General features: G+C 36.8%; 1 protein-coding gene across 1 annotated transcript in view; it reads left to right on the forward strand.

The window, feature by feature from the left end:
- Positions 1-7122: 7122 nt before the first annotated feature.
- Positions 7123-16649, forward strand: part of ESR1 (estrogen receptor 1) — a 230329-nt gene continuing 220802 nt past the window's right edge. The window contains exons 1-2 of the mRNA XM_087882848.1: positions 7123-7269; positions 16377-16484. The gene's annotated coding sequence lies outside the window, so the exon portion shown is untranslated. The remainder of the gene's footprint in view (positions 7270-16376; positions 16485-16649) is intronic.

Consider the following 16649-nt stretch of genomic DNA (forward strand, 5'->3'; position numbering starts at 1 on the left):
TCTAGCACACTTGATGTGATAGTAATGAAATGTTTACTATTTACAGGAACGAATAGTGTTCTTTCTAAATTAACTGTAGACAGCCTCCATCCTGCTACATTGCCTTATCACTGTGTCATCTTGACTTAATTATCATCCCTTCAAAAGGGATGACCACAGTAAATAATATTTTGACAAGTTTTATTTTTTAATTGTTTCTCCAATCAAATTGTTTCCCCCAAATATTTCCAGTTAATTTTGTAATTCGTTTCATGTTTATAAAATGATAGTCTGATGGGATTTAGATCATGCACAAAACTTCGAAGCAGAGGTATTTTTAAAAAGCATTACTGATTGAATTCAGACACCATAATTTCACTTGTTAACATCTCAAGCTAAATATGCATCAAACACATCAATTCTGCAGCTGGGAAACCAGTAAGTTGCAAAAAAATTGATGTATAAACCTTCAACTTTTGTCTAAGCAATTTGTACTGGGGTTGGTTTCCTTAGCTTGAATATTGGATGGTATCCAATATGTAAGATATTCTGTTTATTTTCCTACTTTTAGGAATAAGTAGGAATCCATAGTGGTCAGACTAGGTGTGGAGCATGGGTCTGCAACCTTAAATACTCAAAGAGCCATTTGGACCCATTTCCCACAGAAAAGAAAACACCGGGAGCCACAAAACCAGTGGTGGGTTACCCCTGGTTCGGACCGGTTCGCAAGAAACGGTAGTAAAACTGTTGGGAGGCTCTGCCCACTGACCCGGACATCATCATAGGTGATCTATGCATGCACAGAAGAGAGTGCGCATGTGGGCGCGATGCAAACCACTAGTAAAGGTAAGTAGAACCCACCCCTGCACAAAACCCTTACTGTGCCTGACTATTTCTTGAGCGGCCACAAAACTAGCATATGTAGTTGAATTAAACATTCTGTTTTCTTCTAAAACTTTTCTTTCCCTGGATTTATCCATGGTTGGCCTACTAGGGTTTGAAAAGCTCAATAAATTGCGTGCCAGCAGCCACATTGGTGGTTGTGACACATATTTTGAGTGACAGGGAGCCACAGCAGAAGGGTGAAAGAGCCACATGTGGCTCCAGAGCTGCAGGTTTCTGACCCCTGGTGGGGAGCAATGCTCAAGATGTAAAAGGGTGCCGAGTCTCCTGTAATCTCTTTGTGTCCTTCTTTTACTCCTTTACCTACCTGAAGAGTGAAATAAATGCGATCACTGAGATGTTGTGATTAATATAGTACCATTTTCTAGCCGCATTAAAGGCCAGAAAAATCAAATTATGTTTTTCCCCCCATAACCAGATTTTATATCAGACCAGAAAAGGCATTTCAAAGTTGTAGCTTGGATGTGTGTTTGTGTGTAGGGTGTACCATCACTGAAAACACTAGGTAACCAGTTGCTCCATGTCATGGTATGTGGAAAAGACCTTGGGAGACAGGACAAGGAGGATGCTGCCTAGGGAATGGTCAGACAAGAGTCAGCATTGCCTACAGCTGGATAGTGAGCGGGGCAAGAGACTCAGAAGGGACCCTCCTTAGTTTCTCAGCTGTAAAGAAGATGTACAAACTTTCAGACTGCATTTTTCTGTAACTGATAATCTGGGTCCGGTGATTGCAATTTATGATCATCCCAGCCAATTTCTGACAAAAACAGTCAACTGAGGGAGGGGCTGGATTTGGTTAATGATCACTGATTCACATGATTTGTTTAATGACCATGGTAAAAATGGTTGTAAAATTGTATCTGGTCACATGATGACTTGCTTTATGAAAGCAATGATTTATGAGGCAATTCTGGTCCGAATTGTAGTCATGAATCAAGGGCTACCTGTAACATAGCTTTACAATAAAGTAGAATTAGCTTGTCTGGTCATACTTCCTGTTTGGTCCACCTGGTAAAGTTGACGCTCTATCTTTGTATGGGAAAACACCCAGGCACGACTTCTGCAGATAATCTAAGGATATGGATAAAATCTTCTAGAAAGAGTATTTTTAGATCTGTGGCTGTGAACCTTGGTAGACTTTAGTAGCTTAACATCAATCCCTTCATCCAAAATTAAAAATAACCTGAGAGCCAGTTAACATTGTGCAAATTGGAATATTATTTCTTATTAATACATAAAGAAATAAAATTAATTAAAAATGGATATTCACAATGTGCAATCCCAATCACAACTGCCATATTTCCCCTCCCCCCACTATTATGAAGTCATCAAGAGCAGATAAACATATAATGCATTACAGTAGCACAAAGGAGAATTTAATGGACCAAGGATAACATATATTAATTTCCACATCCAGGTTTGAATAACATGCTAGAATGTAGCCTAAATGAATGTACCAAGTGCAAATCATAATTTCAAAATGTTGGAGGTTAGAGTTCAGATATATTATTCCTAAACAGTATGGAACTTCAGAAACATGAGAAAATTTATAAAGGATAAATTGCTCCATGCATTTATTCATCTATCAACTCATTTGGATCAAAATAGAGGCTCAAGGTTCATTATGAGCAGTGGTTGCTCAGTCATTTATGTGAATCAAACAGTCACCTCGGACACCAAGCTGAGTGCCAAATCTCGAATAAAAAATATAAAAAAGAGAGTCTATCCGTCTGCCTGCCTGCCTGCCTGCCTGCCTGCCTGTCTGTCTGTCTGTTGAATGTAGGTGCTAATTGTGTGTATGACCTACAGTGTCAATTATTAGTAGCTGGTTTAGGATTGCCCATGATTCTCAGTGAGACAAATTTCAGAAATACACATGGCAATCAAATCCCTTTGTAATAATTTGTTAAAATTTTCTCTCTCTTCACCCACAGAAGCCTCGTATCATATAATATATATGGCCCCCAAATGCTCAGTTAACTTGATTGCTAGAACTGAAAGAAGAGGTGGAAATATAATCAGGGAACAAAACGCACACTTTGATTGCAAGCTGATCATCCAGTTTAATAGTACCTTTATTTGTGTCTGTTTTGACTACAACCACAAATCGTTACCTTGAGTTTTAGACAGAGGAAAATGATGGAGAGATACTCTGAAGGGGAAAAATGTTCAGGACTGAAAGAAATAATTTATAGGTAGGGTAGGGTGCTGTAAAAATAAAATCAGGTTTTCTACTGAGCGATTGATTCAATTTTGGAAACTGAGAACAATATATATCTACACAAAAACAGTATTTTTGTGATAATAAAATGGTGAGGTAGACTATATATCAGGCTTAAAAAAATAGAAAAACTGAAATAAACATAAGAAATGTCAGGGACAGGACACAGCTAAGCTAGCGATAAACTGGTGTCAGCTTTCAGCCAGCGGCTTGGATAGAGATTTAAAAGCTTCCCCTTCACATCCAGCTTCTGTTAGGCATTGAAGATATCGTTATAAGATAAAGATGGATTTGTGAGCAAAATTTTATGCACTGGTAATCATAATTTGATGTCAAAAAGGTAGAACTTTGTGTGCTGAATATATATTATTTTTAATTTTGACTGTTTCACCTGGATCCAGGAAGAGGAAAAAGTTCTCATTGGTGTTAATTATGTTTCTGGCGTTTGAAATTTTCACAGGCATGACCTCCAATCTGATACTTGCCTTACATTTTTTAAAAAATGAAATTTGCCTTCATTTAAAACAAAAGCTGAGACTTTCTCCGGCCACTTGACTCTGTAACCAATGAAGCTTTTTCAGTTTATAAGTAGTAAACAGAATTTAAACATCTCATCCTCAGTGAAGCCATTTAGTGGATTTAATTCAGGGTTTGCAACAGACCTCAAACTCCACAGTTGGTAAGGAAGCAATATCTTCCTGGTAAAAAAACAAATGCCATTTATAAATGTTAAATATAGTTAGATAACTATAATGATAGTTATTCCATAGCAAAGTTTCCCAACCCCAGCCACTTTAAAATGTGTGGACTTCAACTCCCAGCATTCCCTGGGAGAATGCTGAGAGTTCATGTCCACACTTTAAGGTTGCTGAAGATGAGAAACAGTGTTCTATGGAATACATTGTCGAATGTCTTTAAAAAGTAAGTACGTGTTGCCAACTTCTGCAATAATATCAGGCCTGAAACAATAAAGTAGGTGACTTTATTGTTTTCAGCTCAGAGATATCTGATCCAAAATTCTGGTGTATTTTATGCAGTCACAATTGCTGATATATTTGTTTGTTTGACCAAAGCAGACCAAAGCAGAATTTATGAAAGTAGGTAAGATTTATTTTTTAAAAAAATACTTTTTAATTGATATAAAAACAGACGGGAATAAAAAAATAGATGGCAGAGCAATGTATTCTCACTAAGCAAAGAACTGCTGCTGTAATGTTTAAGTTGGCTTGACTGGAAACAGAATTAAAAATTACAAATAAATTCTAAAAAGTGTAATAATGGAGGGGCAAAATGGCATTCAGATTGAGATCTAGGAATACGATTAATATTTTTCAGTGCCAGGTTTTGATAGAAATTCATTTATTTAACCTGATTTCACAGCAGTCTTATTCACTGCTTCCAATTCTCTATCAACTACATGGTTCACAAGATGAAATGGATCTGGTTTAATTATGAATCAGTTAAGGTATTGTGTTTTTAACCTAGCCTAAAAACCTAAAATGTTAATATTATTATTGTTTAGATTTAAATTGTAATGACTATAATTTATTAATTTTTAGGTTTAACAATAATATCTCCTTTTAAGATAGGTATGTAATGTTGTTACCTACAGTATATTTACAATAGTTTGAAGACTTATTCAATAAAATCTTTACTACTTAGTCAATTAATTGAACAAGTCAACCAAATGATCAATCAAAAGCCAACATCTTGAAATTGTGAGATACTACAGCTCTTGTTCACTGCAATATCAATGCAATATCTGTTAAAGTTCATTAATATATTTCTTATTATGAACTAGAATCAGCTATTCTATCAGATAGAAAGCTTTAGGATTTTTAAAAAGATACTAATAAATAATTAAGCATGTTCTGTTTTTGTTTCTAAAATACTTAAGTTTATATCTATATTTCCTCTGCACACCTTGTTCAAAGTTTTGGAATGGACATGCATTAGGTAGAATGAATAATAAAACATTCATTTATTTATTTACAATATTTCTTTTCATTCAGAAATATTAAAAAAATGGGTTTCCAATGGATACAATGAATATAATTAAAACATGGTAAAATGATAAAAACTGTTTAATTTTTTTTTTTAAAAAGCAATAATTTAGGAAGCTGATCAAAGCAAGGGAAGTCCTCAATAGGGATAGAATATAGAGAAGGTACCAAAATCTTTGGATTAGCAATAGAGGTGATCTACAAAATATAAGGAATCTTTATGAGCCCAGGAGACATAATTATGACATTTTTATGATATTTGAGCATGAAAGCACGCAGGGGAGATAATATATGTGGATTAACAAAGGAAACATTAAGTGAACAAATATGTTGAGATCTTCAGTTTTGTTTGCAGCTGAGCAAAAATGCAGATTGTGAGATATTTGAATATGAATGAGAAGAAATTCTCTCTTTTACTCTTTCTCATCTATCTATATTTAAGTCAGGTTTCAAAGAAATGCATGAGTGAAATAAAAGAGTGTTAGAGGTATTGAAAACAGAAAGGAGAAAAGAATTCTAATAAGCCTCTAGTTGCCATCAACTCTGAATATCCACACGGGGAGAAATTTCTTATTCCCAGTTCTGTGTGATTTCATTACTGCCTTCCATTACTTGTGTAGCACACATAACTAAAATAGAAATGTTAGAATGTTGTTATTACTTTGCTTTTGAGAAATTTGGGGATAAAAGTGAATCACTTTGTAACTGCATCTAAGTAGTAAGCAATTCTCCAACAGGGCCAAACCTTAAGCTTTTTGAGTCATTTTACTTTGAATAATTGTAACTGAAAATTGTCTGTGGAATTTTTTTATTGACAAGCTAAGTCATTTATAATTTATCCACATCAGAACTGTGCTCCCTCAAAATATTGCATCTATGTGCTGTGTAATAAATCATAGGGTTTTGGAAGACAGCTTTCTTAAAAGGCACAAAAGTGATGCACAACAAATCTCAAAATAATAAAAGGTTAGTGGGAAAAGCACAAAAGCAGTAGAACACCAAGAGCAATTTAAAAAGACATGCTAAAAAGATCTTTCAAAGATAGAAGCCAGACTTTTCAGTTTAAAACCAGGTTGTAGTCCTCCCTTTCTTCCTTGTTTAAATTGGAAATATAACTTGTGAGCTTACTTTCTGCTCCACAGTCTCTGTTTATATTCAAGGTAAACTGGATAAAAATTGGTTAGAAATGGCCTCTTCATGTGACAGATGGAAAGGGCTTATAAATAAGTCGGAAGTCCCAAAGGTGTTTTTTCAAGAGGCAACTGGACTTTCTTGTTTTTTAAAGACATTTCGCTTCTCATCCAAGCAGCTCCTTCAACTCTGACTGAAGCTTCTTGGATGAGAAGCAAAATGTCTTCCAAGAAAACCAAGAAAGTCTGGTTGCCTCTTGAAAGATCACCTTTGAGACAACCATGACCTGGATGACTGATAATCTCCATAGACAAATAAGTAGGAAGTTAATCCTTTCAGAGCCACTTTGGACAAAGCTGTACTCCTTGACAAGCAAAGAGGGGAGGATGAAGCAATAAAATGGCTATAAAATCACTTTTCTGCCAAAGGAGACATAGCATTGGCATATTGACTCATAGAAAGCGTTATTAATATCTGGGCATTTGTCTAATATTCACATTTTTCAGCATGCACTTCCCTCCTTTTCCCCATTTAATGGATTTTTAAGTGTCTTGGATTATACCATGGGAAGGGAAATTCAAATGGACCAGTTTAGGATTTTCCTGGCAAATTAGTAATCCTGTCAACATTGCTGTATATTGCCTTTACCTGCAGTTGCAATTTAAAACACACACACACACACACACACACACACACACACACACACACACACACACACACACAAAGATGTTTAAAAGAAAAGACAAACAGTGAAAATTGGATGAGCAGGGTATTTTTTTTCTGGGCTGTGATCAATTTTCCAGCCTCTAGCATATGGTGGTGCTAGTACTTTATTTTTCAGCCATGACATGTCTTCATTTTCCTGTTGTATCAGCCTCCTGGTAGCTGCCAGCAAGCAGATCTCATCAGAGCTGAAAATACAAGCACACGTGTGGCAGGAATCACTCAATGGGAGAGACATTTTAATATCTCATGCTTCTGCTTTTCTTTCAACATGAGAAGACTGGTTGCAATTCAGACGATCCTGTCAAAGTAGGTAACTGTTTTCTTTCCCGGTAGGATGTTTGCTGTATTTGTACATTTTCTGAAAAACAACTGGCTATAACTTAAGTTCACGCCAGGAATTGTCTGTCTAATTTTCAGTTATTCCTTTTCCGTAAGGGCTGCAGGCAGGTTCCGCCCTTCTGTCAGTTGTGGTGTTGATTTTGGGAAGGTTTTTCTCCTGCTATGGAAAACAGACTCCTGGAATAGTACTCACTGGAAATATGGGGGGGGGGGATACTTCCTTTTCCATGGGAGGGAATAACAGTTTGGTCTTAGTGGTGTTAGAACTCTACTAACATGCTCTCTTATGAAACTCACCTCAGGGAAATGATACATTGAACCTCTCTTTTCAGTTATTTATGAATGAACACAGAACTAAGTCCACTGCTTTGGTGTTTAAGTATTATGCAACTTTGAAACCATGTGCACATGTAAAGCTGCCTTTAAACAGAAAAGACCATTAAGTTGCTCTTCACTTTAGCAAGTAAAGCAGGTGCGTGGAAAGAAAATGTAGCAAATTAGCAAGCCAACAGGCTCCAACTTGAGACAACTTTTTTTTTCTTTTAAAAAATAATCTTATTGAGAAACAACTCTGACATCGGCCAACACGGCATTGCAAAAAAAATTTTTTCATCTGCCAGCTCCCAAATTGACTTGAACCTAGTGAGTTTGAAGTTGTTTGATGGAGGCAGTCATATATGGCATTAATTTATGATTTGTTTTAAGCATATTTTCTTGAATGAGCTCAGTGACCCAGTTCATAAATTAGAGGAAAACATAAAAACTTCAGTTTACTAGCCATAATGGCTGGGTCCACACAACTCCGCTAAGCCAAAATCAAACTCACCACATAATGCCTCAATAGATAGGTTCATTGTTGTCTTAATTGCTTGACAACCAAATGGTTTCCTGGAATAAGTATTCAGACTAAATGATTAGTTGGAAATGTGTTTACTGACATAATATCACATCATAAAACACCTTTTAAGTTGTAAGCAGAACATTTAAATGTTGGAATGGATGTCTTCTAAGAACTTGGGAAGGAAGCAGATTATATTTCTTTGTGGTAAACTCAAGAAATTTAGTGGAACCATCTCCTGATTAGACAATACATTGTAAATCATTAAGGCAAAAAGAAATTGCCAAGGGAATAATGATAAAATCTCTTAAAACTTTAGGGAAAACATGGAATGTAATAGAATCTGTGTTAATTTAGTTTCTTTAAAACTCACTTTATTTCTATAAGGTTGAAATATGGTACAGACTCAATTATATTTGTAAAGATTATCAAGTATCTGTCTATCATTTCCCTAGGCAGTACTTAATTAAATGGGTACAGACAGAGTCAGTTGTTCTCACATGTTGGTTTAGCTTGGCAATCTCTGAAGTGTTCAGAAAATTCTGCCGCAATGGCTGGTCAAACTTACGGTTTTATCTATCTTTCATTTTGCACGGCCTAGTAAAGAGTTAACATTTTATTTATTTATATTTATTTATTCATTTTTTATGTGTCCCATTTTCCCTATAAGGTGACTCTGGGCGGCTTAATAGAAATTCTATGAAAATATACTCACCTCCTAGGTATCCTAGCATAATTAGGCTCATTTATTTATTTACTAAATTTATATATTAGTTCATTTGCAGGGACTCTAAGCAACATAGGAGAGCAATGGGAAGGCCATTTTTGTGCAAATTGCATTGTGCAATTTGTTATTCAAATTGAATATATTTTTCCTTTTTTGTAAATAGCACTATACCTAGTTGGACTATGCATACACTAAGCTAGTTTGTTTTAACCATTGTGCATTGAAAAAAAAGATTAATTGGTGGGTTTAAACATTACCTAAAACTATATAAACCCAAGTTTCCAAGACACTATGTTGGGTATTGCACAACAAGCTAAGCTATAACTAAACACATCACATTATATTTTGGTATTATATATGGCTACTCATTTTCTCCTCCAGTTGACAATAGTTTACGATGATTGCGGTGTCCCAGGGTCATTTGTTACCTTCTCCATTGGCTTCTCACAAGCAAAGTAAATGGGAGAAGCCAGATTCACTTAACAACCACAAGATTAATTTAACAGCTGCAGTGATTTGTTTAACTGGCAAACAAAAAAACGGTCGTAAAATCGAATGTGACTCAACCATCATCATTTTTTAGCAAAGGAAATTCTGATCCCAGTTGTAGTCATAAGTTGAAGACCACCTATAATAGATTTTTGAGAGCCAGTTTAGTGTAGTGAAGAGATTCGCAAACATTTTGGTCTCAGAAACCCTTGACATTCCTGTGATTAGATGTTAATGCCTTTATTTTACTGCAACAGAGAGAGTTGGAAGTCAATGTTTCTTTTTCTTTTTTTCCTTATCCTTCCTCACTTCTCTTCCCCCTTTTCCTCCCCACTGCTTTTCTATTTACTTTTGTATTTTACAATATTTTATAACTCAATAAAACATTAAACTAAAAAAAAAAAGAACCCCTTTACATTCCTAAAAATGACTAAGGACCCAAAGCGCTTTGGTTTATGTGGATTATGTCTATCAATATGTATTGTGTTAAGAATTAATTATTAAGAAAAATGTTAAAATATGTATTGGCTTCTAGGCCCCACTTTGATAACCACTTGGATAAAAGCACCAGACTATAAATTGAGAAATGGTGAGTTTTATTCCTGCCATGAGCACGAAGCTATTAGGTGACTTTCTCTCTCAGCCCTAGAAAGAAGGTAATGGACAGGCATTTCTGAAAATGTTGCCAAGAAAATTCCAGGGATTCTCCAGGCAGTCAAAAGATTGACCCAAGAACACTTTTTAAATATATATATATATATGCATTTTTAGTTGTCTTTAGTTATCAGTGCTTCAGTGCCTAAAATGCAGAAATGATTTAAGATGCAAGTTACACACTCAGCACAAATGTACAAAGAAGTTCCTCTGAGATTGTAGCTCTGGTAGATTGCATGCTTTCTGCTTCTACTGGCGTAAAGAAAATAAAAGATCAGATATGCTTTAGCACGTCTTTTCCCCCTGACTTGTTAGCTGTCTCTATGCAGGATTTTTTTTAATGTATAAAACATTTATGTGAATTGCTACTGACAATGTGTAATAATCATCTATAGTCAGTCGCAATACAACCTTTTACTGCAGGTTCTTCTTTTTCGGGAAGTGTAGACTGTTTAAGGATCTAGAAATGGGAAAACAGCCATTTGTCTGTTTTAAAACCATTGTAATGAACTTGATTGTCCACCAGATCCATAGTACTCAGATTTGATTTGATGTTTTAGGTATTCAGATAGTACTTAAAGCTTCTGAAATATTTGTAGGATTCTGTACCTTCACCCTCAGAGACCATTATGAAGATTATGGAATGAAATGGATTCTGCCCATCATTAGTCTTACTTCAGATTAGTGATGGACAATCTTGCCAATTTTTATTTTTGGAAACCAAAGATGGTTTCATCTTTGAAGTCTTATAATAATTTAATAATATGCATTTCATACCCATCTTTTCCTATTACACTTTTTGTTTGCATAAGGAACTGCGGTGTAATGCCTGATAGACAAAATATATTGATAAGTTCCCATCAAAATATGAATCAACTAGAGTTTTCCTCTATCCCTCATTTATTTTATCAAATGTATACCTATTGTAATCAAGCTGATTCTCTGAGTTAATTAAGAGCAACCATAAAAAAATGAAAGCAGCTGGTATTAAAACGTCTATCGTAGGATTAAATAGCATATCAGATTATGAAACCACGAACATAAAATAGTATCTAACAATCCTGGATAGTAATACCTGCTATAGACCCTCTGCAATAATTCAGATTTCGAAAGTTTCCAAAAGGCAGAAACTACAGGGATCAACCTGATTTCTAAGGTGAGACCTTTCCATAACGAGGTATTACCATTGAAAAAGCCTCCATCCCACATATTTCCTAGAATTAGGAAGGTTTTTCAAACTGCTACCTTTGTGTGATGGCATCCTAAGAACTAGCTGGAAAAAAAATATCTCTCAGATATATCAAATGGGTCTATTTTACATAGGTAAGCTCTCTGAGAATTCAGGCTGTCATCTCAAAAGAAGATTTTGAGCGTGCACTTTGAATACACAGCTTAGTGGCATTAGAATAGTATCTACCACTATCATTCGAGCAAGTTGGCTATGTTCTGCAGTGTTTTGAAATTATGTTTACTTAAAGTAACAATGCCAAAAAGAAATCAGTATATGCTCCATCACTTATAGAAAAGTCTTTGACTGTGTTGATCATGTCAAGCTGTGGAAAGTGCTCAGAGCAATGGGAATCCTCGAACATTTCATTATCCTCACGAGAAGCTTGCATGCATGTCAGGAAGTCACAGTCAGGCCAGAATATGGTGAAATAGACTGGTTCCAGATTGCCAAAGGAGTGCAACAAGGCTGCATATTCTCCCCTTATTTATTCAACCTGTGTGCTGTTAAGGGAAGTTAGATTGGAAGAAGATAAACATGGTTTTCAGGCAGTTCAAATGGGTATAAAGATTTATTGCAAGCTTAAGCTCTCTACAAGAATCTGAACTACTAACAGCCCAAGCAAATTGGCGGTAGATAAGAGTCACAGGAATTCAAGGTGGGCTGGATTTAGCTGTCTTGTGGGCAAGAAGGGACTCATGACTGATGACATTTTTGACCCCTCCCTCAGGCTCAGCCTGGTCATCTCCTACAAAAACTAGAGGAATAAACATCAATAATCTGTGATATGCTGATGACTATCCTGATAAGCTGAAAATGTAAAGTATCTGCAAGCCCTAGTACTAAAACTAAAAGAGCTCAGTGAAAAAATGGGACTAAAATTTACTAGAACTCAGTAGAATGCAGCCACAAAGGCTTTGGAATTGGTATTCAAATGCTGTGATGCGTCTATACCTACAAAGTTCAGAAACATGCAAGTCATGGTATTCTCTGTGACACTCCATGAAAGTTAAAATTGAACTTTAAGAAGCAGTTATGAACTTTGGTGTGGGAGAAGACTCCTGAGAATACTGTAGACAGCCAAGAAAACAAATTGTTGGATCATTGAACAACTCAATCCCCAGTTCTTTCTTGAGACACAGGTTACCAGGAGAAGGTTTCCTATTTAGGACACATTGCAGAAAGATCCAGTTCTCTGTTGAAAGCTTTAATGTGGTTGCTAGGAATTGAAAATGACTTAATAACCAGTTAATTAAATAATCAAAATACTTAACAATCAACAGCAAAAAATGATTATACTTCTCATAAGAAGTTTTTTTCCCCAAGGCCTAAACCTGAGAACTATCACCTTCTAGCAATGATTAAAATACTGTTGCAGGCTTTACCTCAGTGTTTGTGTTTTGTTTGTATATTCTGCATGTGGTAGGATGTAGTATCACTGGTTCTGCAGGTTTCATACAGGAATAAAGCAGTTTCCCCAGGCAGAAAGCAAAGTGGTAAACTATGACGCTCATGATTTATTTCTTTGTGTTGCCATGCTGATATATAGAAAGGCACAACTGAAATGTATGCATATACTGTATGAAGTTGTGCCTTCCCGAAGAGCCTACTGAAAAAAAAGCTGTAATGGTATATAAAAAGCCACTTTGGTGTAGTGGTTACAATGTCCTAGAAAGCAGGAGACTGTGAGTTCTAGACCCACATTAAGCATGAAAGTTGGTTGGGTGATCATGGGCCAGTCATTCTCTCTCTCAGCCCAACTTACCTCACAGGGTTGTTGCTGTGGGGAAAATGGGAGAAGGAAGAAATATTGGTATGTTTGCCCCCTTGAGTTGTACATGAAAAAAGGCAGCATTTTTAAAAAATGACCTTGGGGGACAGGAGGAAAAGCTGTAGCCTAGACCAGAGGTCTTAGCAGCTTTAAGTCTCAGCTCCTTCTCCTGGGCGATTCGCAGGTAGCAAGAAAATACAACGGGACACATGCAGAGTCCTCAGTGAAGCTGGTTTAATGCTTAGCAGGAACTCCGGAACAACGCTGAGCACTATAGCAGTTTAAAGTTGGCGCTACGAACAGTTGCTACGTAGTGCCCTTTATACATTTGCTCCACCCTTCCCTTATTACTGGCCGGATAGCATTCAGCTGTGACATGCAGTCATGCAGGCCTCTTTTCCGGGTATCTCGTTAATGCCCCCCCCCCTCACCGTTCCCTAGCCCGACGCCCGGACTGCCTATTCCCGGTGCCACCATCACCATTTGTGAGTTTTCTGTGTTCAGCATCTGGGTGCAGTCCTGCGTCCTTGTTTGTTCGGTTTGCTGAGCACAGTCTTGAGGTATCAGGTACGTGTGCATGTTCTCTTTCTCCTCCTCCCCATCCCATTATTGTCGAGCGGAGGCTTGGGCTCGACATTAAGACTTGTGGACTTCAGCTCCCAGAATTCTCCACCCAGCTCTGCTATGCTGGCTAGAGAATTCTGGGAGTTGAAGTCCACAAGTCTTAAAGCTGCCAAGTTTGAAGACCTCTGGCCTAGACAACGCTCTTATAAACAAAATCTGAGTTAGAAGGAGTAGTGGGGGTAGAAATATTTCAGAAGGGTTTGGTGGAAAGTAAAAGCAAGGGAAGGAAGATGTACTTTCATACACGCAAGAGTCTGTTACTGTCATCTTAAATTAAGTGTTATATACATCATTAGTTCTGTTTGTCTGGGCCACCTCAATGGGCTGGCAGAAATGTGAACTGGGCATATTTTTGAGAACACTTTATGTGAAAAAATCTTACCTTTCTTCTGTTCACACTTTTTCAGAAATACATTTTAGGATATCAGAGATGTTATCTCAGAATAGATAACTGCTAGTATTAAAAGTGACACGACAAGTGCCCAGTACAGAGGCTTAAGTTGTATTATCAGTTATATTTTGAGCAAGGTCACTATTTTTTAGGGGAACAGATGTCCCACGTTCAGCTTAGGGACTTGAACTGATCTCAGAAGAAGCAAAGCAGAGTTGGATCTGCTTTGTACATGGATAGCAGACCATCGGGGCAAATAAGTTGGAAGGTGTAAAATAATTCTTTATTGGCCAAGTATGATTGGACACACAAGAAATTTGTCTTGGTGCGTACGCTCTCAGTGTACATAAAAGAAAAGATACATTCGTCAAGAATCATAAGGTACAACACTTAATGATAGTCATAGGGAACAAATAAGCAATCGAATCATGTTAGGAAACAGTCAATATAAATCGTAAGGATACCAGCAACAAGGTTACAGTCATACAGTCATAAGTGGGAGGAGATGGGTGATAGGAATGATGAGAAGATTAATAGTAATGCAGACTTAATAACCAGTTTGATGGTGCTGAGGGAATTATTTGTTTAGCAGAGTGATGGCATTCAGGAAAAAACTGTTCTTGTGTCTAGTTGTTCTGGTGTGCAGTGCTCTATAGCGTCATTTTGAGCGTAGGAGTTGAAGCAGTTTATGTCCAGGATGCAAGGGGTCTGTAAATATTTTCACAGCTCTCTTTTTGACTCGTGCAGTATACAGGTCCTCAATGGAAGGCAGGTTGGCAGTAAAATAAAATAAAATAAAATCCAGAAAAGGCAAAGGCAAGCCCCTTCCTATTATTGCCAAAGACTATTACATGACCATGTGAATGAAGTCTCTAGGAGTCAAGTCACATGAGAGAATAATTGGGTTTTTTTGAGGGAGGAGTAAGAGACAATAAATAAACTCCTTCAGGGTTTAACAAAGCTTCCAGATATACAGGGAAGCTTTCTGCAACGTAAGGCATTCTCCATTGGCTATGCGATTCCAAAGCTTGGGAAGGCCAGGGCTTCAATTTGCTTGGAGGGCGTCTGTGAATAGAAGAGATCCTCTATTGCAAACTGGTGTCTCCTGCATGAAAAATGAATCAGAAAGGCAGTATTGCCTCCATTTTCCTTGATTTTCCTTCAATTTACACATGGATTTATTGAAATGCTTCCAATAGATGCACATTATTATTAGCCCTGGAAATTGACACCTAGTTAATAGGCAAGAAATCAGAGACTACATACTGAGTGAACTTATGGAGCCTTAGAAACCACACGTAACAACCACACTTGTTCTTACTCAGCTGAGAAAAAGAATCAATAAGGAGAACATTTGTAGCTCAGGGTTGAAATGAGAGGTCCTTGGTGCTCCCTGAACCTCGTTGTTTTCTTGCAGACATTTCATTACCCGAATTAGGTAACCTCATGATGATGTTACCTAGTTTGGGTAATGAAAGCAAAAACAATGAAGCTCAGGGAGCACCAAGGATTGACTGCTCATGAGAAAAAGAATCCTTTTGCAGGTTGGATGTAATTATTTGTACATCCATAGAGGAAGGAATCTTTGCCAAATCTATCGTTTTCCATACCTAATCTGACAGGTTCTTTTTAAAACACTCATTCTAAGCAAATAAATACACCCAATGTTTATATATAAAGTCAGTACCATTCAATAGGGCAATTAGGATTATGGGAATTATAATCCAAATGCATCTGGAGGGAGCCAGATTTGGAAAGGCCTCACTGAGAAACTCTAACAGAGAAGTAATAAACATGGACTGTCTGCTGGCACACATTATGTATGACTAACGCTATATTGACACAATCAGTGCACATGACCTCTTTGCACATTGACCTGTTTCAGCTTTTTGAAAATGTAATTCTGAAGATTCTGGAATCTGAGCCAAATCTCCTCGTGGCTCTGTAGAGCTAATCCTCAACGTAGAAAAGAAAACTTTAGTATGCAAGAACTTTGATATCAAGAATCTTTTTTTCCCAGATACTTTAGAACTGTTGGAATATGTGGCCTGATTAAACAATTGTTACTCTGAGTTTTATGATAAATGCATTATCACCATCATCTCATATGTTTCAGGAATGTTCAGAAAATAATCCTTCAGTTTTCTAAATGCAATAGAATAGCTATGCAGAGCTGAATAGATATACCATGATCATTGTGTTGCTATTCCAGATCAGTCAATTGTAGAATCTTGTCAATAGATGCAAGGAGAGCAGTGATTAAAATTTTGAACTGGAACTGGGGAAAGTTCAAGTTCAGTTGTTCACTTCACCATGGAGCTGATTGACTTTGAGTCAATTTTTATATTTCAGCACAACTCGCTTCACAAGACTGTTGTTGTAAAGAAGAAATTTAGAGAAGACTTTCATGTATGTCACCTTAAGCTCCCAAAGGAATAGGAATAGTCAGATAAAAGATAGGTAAGTAAATAAGTTTTATATTTGTCTTCCAACATCTGCTGTTGTTTAAATGTAAGGGAAAACCAAACTGGCAGGCTCAGAACAGACAACGAGTACACTGGGTTCACTGAAGAAAATGACCAGCATATTTGTTGAAACAATTGTGACCAGGTTACCCTCATCTAT

The sequence above is a fragment of the Pantherophis guttatus genome, chromosome 1 (assembly GCF_059756535.1).
Source record: "Pantherophis guttatus breed Tessera chromosome 1, ASM5975653v1, whole genome shotgun sequence".
NCBI lineage: Eukaryota > Metazoa > Chordata > Lepidosauria > Squamata > Colubridae > Pantherophis > Pantherophis guttatus.